Source organism: Limanda limanda, chromosome 1 (assembly GCF_963576545.1).
Source record: "Limanda limanda chromosome 1, fLimLim1.1, whole genome shotgun sequence".
NCBI lineage: Eukaryota > Metazoa > Chordata > Actinopteri > Pleuronectiformes > Pleuronectidae > Limanda > Limanda limanda.
Window position 1 is genome coordinate 1,248,383 of NC_083636.1, and position 8,749 is coordinate 1,257,131.

The 8,749-nt window shown below is 41.2% G+C and overlaps 1 protein-coding gene across 1 annotated transcript in view; it reads left to right on the forward strand.

Annotated features, from left to right (window-relative positions):
• The window catches only part of dusp11 (dual specificity phosphatase 11 (RNA/RNP complex 1-interacting)), a 9,945-nt gene extending 9,841 nt beyond the window's left edge, over window positions 1–104 (forward strand). The window contains exon 9 of the mRNA XM_061075732.1: window positions 1–104. This exon is cut by the window's left edge and continues 1,570 nt beyond it. The gene's annotated coding sequence lies outside the window, so the exon portion shown is untranslated.
• The last annotated feature ends 8,645 nt before the right edge of the window (window positions 105–8,749 follow it).

Below are 8,749 nucleotides of genomic sequence, written 5' to 3' on the forward strand. Positions count from 1 at the left end.
CAACAGAAAACCTGGATTTGATTTGATGGACGATATAATAACTCATCATGAAAACTGATGTTTGTATAAATGTAAGCAAAAAACATTTGAAAGATTTTTTGAGATGGAACATTTTGAAATAAAAATGTATTATCTGACGATTGTTCTTTTGATCTCATGTCTTCATTTATTTAATAAATAAATATTTTATGTTTGTGTGCATGTGAGTGTGTGTGCAGCTCATGAGGATCTTTCCTGAAAAGATGCTGAGTCAGATTCCAAGAAGATGAACATGAATCTGACTTTCCTCTGTCCTTAAGAAACTAAACAGCAAAGTTTTGTTATCTTCATGTAATTTTTCTTCAAACTAGAATCTTTACTTTATGAAAACAGAATCATTCCGAACACATCCTCTTCATAAATATATATTTAACCTTTTATTCTAAATTAAAAGCTGAAGTAAAACTTGAAACAAACTTAAGCTAAGTGTCAGAACTGAGTGAACGTGTTTTTTTTTAACAATCTGTTTATTGAATTTGTTACATAATTAAACAAACAATACTGTTCCATCAATAACAATTACAGATGTAATTTCAACATACCACAGAACAGATACCAACCCCCCACCCCCCTCCCTCCGGCACCTAGCCCCAACAGATGAGCACATAGAGTTGAAAAATAAAGAAAAACAAACAGAAGAAAAACAAAAAAAGATGGGTTGATAGAGGAAGAGAGAGAAAGGAAAAATAAATAAGCAAGTAAATACATTAATAAAAGAATAGATGACATAAATCATAAAAATAATAATAATAATAATAATATAATAGTAATACTAAAAATAAATGAATGAATAAATAAATAGATACATACGATCAATACAAAAAAAATTAAAATATTAAGAAAAGAAAATAAATAAAAGAAAAGAAACACAAGTTCAGCAAGGCAGTACTTAGCTCACAGCGATCAGAAAGCTTGTGCTATTGACACAAGACAAACAGGGATTCCAGGACTTCTCAAAAGAAACAGCCTGACCAATCAGAGTCAGTATAATTTTTTCTAATTTAAGAAAATAAAGCACCTCCTTAACCCAGTGAGTATAGGTGGGGGGGACTGGGGATTTCCATTTTAGCAGAATCAACCTCCTGGCCAGCAGAGTGGTGAGTGCTGAGTGAACGTGGTTTGACAGCAGGTGTGTGGTTTCTTCTAGCAGTCCGTGCACGTGTGTGTCCGTGCACGTGTGTGTCCGTGCTGGTGTGTGTCCGTGCACGCTGTGACACACTGTCATGTTGCTGCAGCAGGGAGACACGAGCAGCGATGCAACACTTCTCATGGAAGTCGTGTGTGGAACAGAAAGTCAGGAGATGAATAATATGAGAATTATACATTAATACGTCTGAGTATTAATACTCAGTCTGTTTTTATATCATCAAATAACTGATTCAAATTAAAAAACTGATCAGAAACACAAACATCAGAGAGATGAGAACGACCTGAAATGAAAGATACATCTTTACAAACATTTATTTAACGTCAAAATTTAACGTTAAACTCAAAATCATTTGAGTTTAACGTTAAATTTTCTCCATGTCCCATCTACAGTAAAATATTCATATTGTGAGATGTGACCGTGTGTGAACAGTTCAGCACGAAATCAAAATCAGAATGTTTCAGCTGCAACAATTATTCTATTAACGCTTCGTATTGTTGTGTTGAGGAAACTCTGGTTTTAATGAGACTGAAAAATTAGCAGAATGTCTGAAAATAACAATGTTTCTAAAAAGGTAACTCACTTTAAATTAAAATAATAATAAAGTGTGTGGATGTAAATTATTGTAATTTAACTTTTACACATTCTTCCATCAAGTTAACAGGAAATCTGCTTTTTCTGTCGTCCTGTAAACTAACAGGCGAAGTGAAGACATAAATAATAATAAGATCATTGAACTTGATATTTTAAGTGTTTGTATTACTCATCTTAATCTCGTTGTTTTACATATGAAACAGAATCAACACAACAAACTCCATCATAAAAACAGAACCAACATTTACAAAAAGGGTGAAAGAAATGTTGAGATTTCAATAAAAGAAGCAGATGGTTCGATCATTAAAAAGCATGAAATAAATATTTATCTGTTTTTACAACTCGTTGACAGATGATGAATTTCTAGTTATTAAGTGGGAGTTTGTTTTCAATCTTTGAATAATTACAGAAAACGAAACAAACTGAATAAAGTTGACTTGTTATTTATAAAGGACTTAATTGTTAAACTGTAAAATATCAAACCTCAAGAGTTTGACGACAACAGCCCAGAAATCATTGATCACTTTTGAACCACACACACACACACACACACACACACACACACACACACACACACACACACACACACACACACACACACACACACACACACACACACACACACACACACACACACACACACACACACATGTTTGTTTCTGAGTGCATTTAGGTTTTCATGTTTAATCCTCAGAGTTAAATTAGACTCTGTTATTTATTTTCAAATGAGAGTGTAAAATGCTCAGAGCAGTTCTGGAGGTGGCCACAGAGAGGCGCTGTTGGTCCATGTGTGATCCTGTTTCATCTCTTCTCTTTTCAGGAATAAAAGTCAACGTGGAGAAATCTGTTGTGATCCCGCCCACACTCTCTGTGGACCAATCAGGAGCCAGTCTCAGCTGTCAATCATGACGTCCAGCCTGTTTTTATATGATATATTATCTAAATAAAACCAAACTGATCATAAACATCTTTACAAACATTTATTTATTTAACATCTACCAGGTCCCATCTGCTAACATGGAGGAGGAGGAGTTATGAGCTGTACCTCAGCCAGACACCAGGGGGCGATAGAGACACTCGTCTTGCTTGGTATGAGTCTGCTACGTCTCCTAAATGACACATTTATGTTTCTGAAAATATTTAAATATGAAGCTTATGTAGCAACACACACACACACACACACACACACACACACACACACACACACACACACACACACACACACACACACACACACACACAGACACACACACACACACACACACACACACACACACACACACACAGGAGGCTGAGAATGGGTACTTGTTACTTCTTACTCTCGTCCTCCTCTCCTCTTCCTCCCCTCCCCCTCATCCCTCTCTTCCTCCTTTCCTCTCTTCCTCCTCTTCCTCCTCTCAACCTCCCCTCCTCCTCCTCTTCTCTTCCTCCTCTATCTCCCCTCCCTCCTCTCTCCCTCCTTTCCTCTCTTCCTCCTCTCCCTCCTCTCTTCCTCCTTTCCTCTCTTCCTCCTCTTCCTCCTCTTCCCCTTCTCTTCCTCCTCTTCCCCCCTTCTTCCTCCTCTTCCTCCTCTCTTCCTCCTCTTCCTCCTCTCCCCTCCCCCTCTTCCCCCTCTTCTCTCCTTCCTCCTCTCTTCCTCCTCTTCCTCCTCTCTTCCTCCTCTTCCTCCTCTCCCCTCCCCCTCTCCCCCCTCTTCTCTCCTTCCCCTTCTTCCCCCTCTTCTCTTCTTCCTCCTCTCGTCATACTCTTCTCTCCCTCCCCCTCTCTTCCTCCTCTCCTTCTCTCTTTCTCCCCTCGTCCTCCTCTTCCTCCTCTCTTCCTCCTCTTCCTCCTCTTCCTCCTCTCCCTCCTCTCTTCCTCCTTCGTCCTCCTCTCCTCTTCCTCCCCTTCCTCCATTCCCTCCTCTCTTCCTCCTCTCTTCCTCCTTTCCTCTCTTCTTCCTCTCTTCTTCCTCTCTTCCTCCTCTCTTCCTCCTTTCCTCTCTTCTTCCTCTCTTCCTCCTCTCCTCTTCCTCCTCTCTTCCTTCTCTTCCTCTCTCCCTCCTCTCTTCCGCCTCCTCCTCCTCCTCCTCTCTTCCTCCTCCTCTCCTCTTCCTCTCTCCCTCCTCTCTTCCTCCCCTCCTCCTCCTCTTCTCTTCCTCCCCTGCTCCTCCTCTCCTCTTCCTCTCTGGTTGATGTGTGTGTGGATGACAGTGATGTTGATGTGTGTCGGCGGTTTGTGTCGTCTCTGTCTCTCTTCTGACTGCTCACAGTGACTGGTCCTCTGTGTGTGTTACTGTGTGTGTGTGTGTTACTGTGTGTGTTACTGTGTGTGTTACTGTGTGTGTCTCTCTGTGTGTGTCTCTCTGTGTGTTACTGTGTGTGTTACTGTGTGTATCACTGTGTCTGTTACTGTGTGTGTTACTGTGTGTGTTACTGTGTGTGTTACTGTTTGTGTTACTTTGTGTGTTACTGTGTGTGTTACTGTGTGTGTCACTGTGTGTGTTACTGTGTGTGTTACTGTGTGTGTAGCAGTTGCTCGCTGCAGGCTCCTGCTTTGTGAGGATTGTTTTTCAAACCTTCAGTCTCTTTAAACACAGACTTTTATTTTCTGTTAATTTAATAGAATTTAATAAAATAAAATCACTGAAGAATGTTTCAGCTGCAACAATTATTCTATTAACGCTTCGTATTGTTGTGTTGAGGAAACTCTGGTTTTAATGAGACTGAAAAATTTGCAGAATATCTGAAAATAACAATGTTTCTAAAAAGGTAACTCACTTTAAATTAAAATAATAATAAAGTGTGTGGATGTAAATTAATGTAATTTAACTTTTACACATTCTTCCATAAAGTTAACAGGAAATCTGCTTTTTCTGTCGTCCTGTTAATTAACAGGCGAAGTGAAGACATAAATAATAATAAGATCATTAAACTTGATATTTTAAGTGTTTGTATTACTCATCTTAATCTCGTTGTTTACATATGAAACAGAACCAACATTTAAAAAAAGGGAGAAAGAAATGTTGAGATATCAATAAAAGAAGCAGATGGTTCCATCATTAAAAAGCATGAAATAAATATTTATCTGTTTTTACAACTTGTTGACAGATGATGAATTTCTAGTTATTAAGTGGGAGTTTGTTTTACATCTTTGAATAATTACAGAAAACGAAACAAACTGAATAAAGATGACTTGTTATTTATAAAGGACTTTATTGTTAAACTGTAAAATATCAAACCTCAAGAGTTTGACGACAACAGCCCAGAAATCATTGATCACTTTTGAACCATGAATATGTTTATCAGATGTTATTTTTTACTTTATATTTTTGTATTTGCCTCGTCGTCTTTGTGAACCTGCTCCAGCAGCGGCCCTGAGCGTTTATTCTGATTTAATCCTGTGTGTGTCTGTGTGTGTGTGTGTGTGTGTGTTTGTTTACAAGAACACACACACACACACACACATGTTTGTTCCTGAGTGCATTTAAATAAATGTTCTGCCAAAGCAGCCAAGGAACTTTTAATTAGACTCAAACTGGCTCTATCGCTTCATTTTGTGATTCAGTATCGCTCTTAATTATCTGTGACATTATCATCCCAATGGAGCAGTGTGTGTGTGTGAGTGTGTGTGTGTTTGTGTGTGTGTGTGTTTGTGTGAGTGTGTGTGCGTTTGTGTAAGTGTGTGTGTTCAGACCAGCGTCGCTATGCTTGTGAGGACCAGTTCAAGCTTTAGCCTTGAGGAAGACTTTCTGTCTGGTCCTCACAAGTTCAAAAGGTTGTTTTAAGCTCCAAATTAGTATCAGGTTTAGATTAGTGTTAGAGTTGTGTTAGGCATTGTGTGTGTGTGTGTGTGTGTGTGTGTGTGTGTGTGTGTGTGTGTGTGTGTGTGTGTGTGTGTGTGTGTGTGTGTGTGTGTGTGTGTTCCATCAATAAGCAGTCTAAAGGGTAGATAAACACACGCTTCCTGCACAGGACTAGAATTATTCATGAGCCGTCACAATGTATCACACAACACACAAATAATTGAAATAACAACTTTATAATACTCACGCAGGCTCCCACAGATTAACACACCAACACACACACACACACACACACACACACACACACACACACACACACACACGCACACACGCACACAACACATGATTTTAATCTGTGTCTTATCAGAAGAAAACTTTTCCACTACAATCTTTTCATTACTGATTTCTTTTCTTAATTTATTTACAAACAAAGGGAAACGTTGGAAAAAGTCTTTTACACAAGTTTTCAATCTTTTATTCTCATGAGCATCAAATCCTCTGGAGCTGCAGTTTTCTGTCTGATCCTGAACATTATTCCAGAGCGTTGGTTGGAACCCGGTCCCGGTGCACGCTGATCCACACGACCACATCCTGTTGCTATGGTAACACCCGGCCTCACACGGCTCAGGAGTTTTCCTCCGAACCTCAGATTGTGTAAATGCTGCTGGTTAGTACTTTAGTTTAAGTCGATACCGAAAGGTTTAGGATTCTCGATTCTCCTTCACACCACAGAGAGTCTGTCGCCTTCAGGTCGTAAATCAAAACCAACACAAAGAAAACCAAAGCTCTGCTAAGCAGCCAACCACTTCCTGTTTCCCTCCCATGACCAGTGCATGTGACTGGTCATGTGACGCGTGTTGTCAGTGCGGATGGAGGTCGTTTACATTTCACTTTTAATTAAACCTGGTCATGAAGCAGCTTCTCCTCAGAACCGAGTCACTTCCATACGTCTCCTCTAACGACCCTGAGGTCACGCAGCAGAACTGATGGATTGAAAAGACGTTTTATTTCATGTGGAAAAACACGGCTTCGTTTGTTAATGCACCAGATTTACTGAAGTACATGTAAAGTCTATATATTCATATTTAATAAGTCACCACATGATCTGCCCGTTTGTTTGTGGAGACGTTGGACTCTAATTAGAGGCGGAGCTTGCTCTAACGAGCCGGTGAGCTGCATGGTTCCCAGTGGCTGTGGAGTGGAAGTGATGGTTGAGTCTCTGGACCACTGGACCACGACAGCAGAGATCATGCGTGTGGAATCAGTCACGTGACCTCTGAGCAGGATTTATTCTTACAGATGTTCTATTAATCTAATGTAAATCCACTCGTCACTGTCGTGTTCCTGGAACAGGAAGTCGAGCGTTCGTCCTGGTTCGATCCCCGTTGAAGAAGCCACATGTGGACCAGACACGTCTCAGACAGGCCGGTCCTCCCGGGTCTGTCCCTGCAGGAGGAGGACATGACGGAGCAGGGAGGTGTGAAGGAGTGCTTTATTAAACACACACAGCTGGGTCTGGTGGAGGCTCGCTGTCATTATTCAAACATGAAGCTGCTGCTGTCGCCAGAGACGCTGCAGCAAATGAGGTCTCGTTAGGAGAACACACTCACAGAGGAGGAGAGAGGAGGAGGAGAGGAGCAGAGGAGGAGGAGGAGGAGTGGAGGAGCATAGGAGGAGGAGAGGAGGAGGAGAGGAGGAGGAGTGGAGGAGCATAGGAGGAGGAGAGGAGGAGGAGAGGAGGAGGAGAGGAGTCGTCTCCTCTCTCCTTGTCTCCTCTCCTCACATCTTACTGCTCATCTCTGATTCCTCTCCTTGTTTCCTGTTCCTATTCCTCTCTTTCACTTGTTTCCTTGTATTTCACCTAGTTTCCTCTTCCTGATGCTTCCTCACACACACACACACACACACACACACACACACACACACACACACACACACACACACTGGTGAGTCAGGCCTGAACTCTGATTACTTGCCGTCTCTTCCTGCCGCTGCTGCTCCTCCCTTCAGCCTCTGACTCATAGATCATCGCAGTACTTTGCTTCTTTGTGTCGTGTGTTCTTCAGTTAAGTGGGATTTAGAAATCAATGACCATCGATCTCAGGCCCACACACTGAGGAACAGTTATTGTACACGAGCATGTGTCTGAATATTTGCAGAAGGAGCCGGTTTACATGATTAAATCACTGATGGAACTTCTTCTCTGTTGAGTCTCGTAATCCAGATGAACTCGTGTCAGGAGCAGATTGAATCTGGAGAATATGGATGCAGAGTTCAGTCCATGTTTGTATATCTATATTAGGGTTGCAAAATTCCGGGAATATTCAAAGTTGGAAACTTTCCATGGGAATTAACGGGAATAAACTGGAAATGTTGTGGGTAATTTATACTAACTGTATTTACCTTGTCATATACAGACATAAATATAAACATTTTGTTGTGTCATAGGCTGATTTGAGCCCTGAGGAAACTTTGGGCACTTGACTATATGCTTCTGCATCGTTGTGTCATTCTTAACATAGGTCTTTGCACAGTATTTGCAAATGTACACAGCCTTTCCTTCTACATTGGATGAGGTGAAATGTCTCCACACATGAGAGAGTGCACGTGGCATTGTTCTGTAGAATAAGATGAGAAAAAAGTTTGTAAAAAAACACTAATGCAATGCCAGAGATATAAATAGTTAGCCAAACAATTGGAATCGTCTGTAAACATATTTTACAATTGATGGATAAACGTATGGAAATAGTCTAGATGAACAGATGAACAATCCTCAATCAGCATGCTAATATATTTTCCCAGTAATATCATGGAAACTTACCTGACTAGTCCTTCACTCTACAGCAGGCCTCAGTAGCCCTGCTGTAGAGTGAAGGATGCTGGGAGTTATCTGTGCATGTGATGGAAGAATGCACAGTGGAGGGTTGAAACTCTACGTTCCATACATCTTTAAAATAGAGTTTTGAATGATGTTTTTATTGCTCAGCGTTTAATTTGCGTATTTTGCGTGTGTCTCTCTTTCCCTCACGATCAGCTGACATCTCATTCTCGTCCAAGTCACTGAATCCACGGCTCCGCTGGGCGCCGGCGCCCGGGGATCACCGGCTGAATGCTAAAGAAGATGGCCGCCGTGTGATGTGATGGAGACGGATCGGAGCCGACGTGTCCGTCACCTCGCTGTGGCC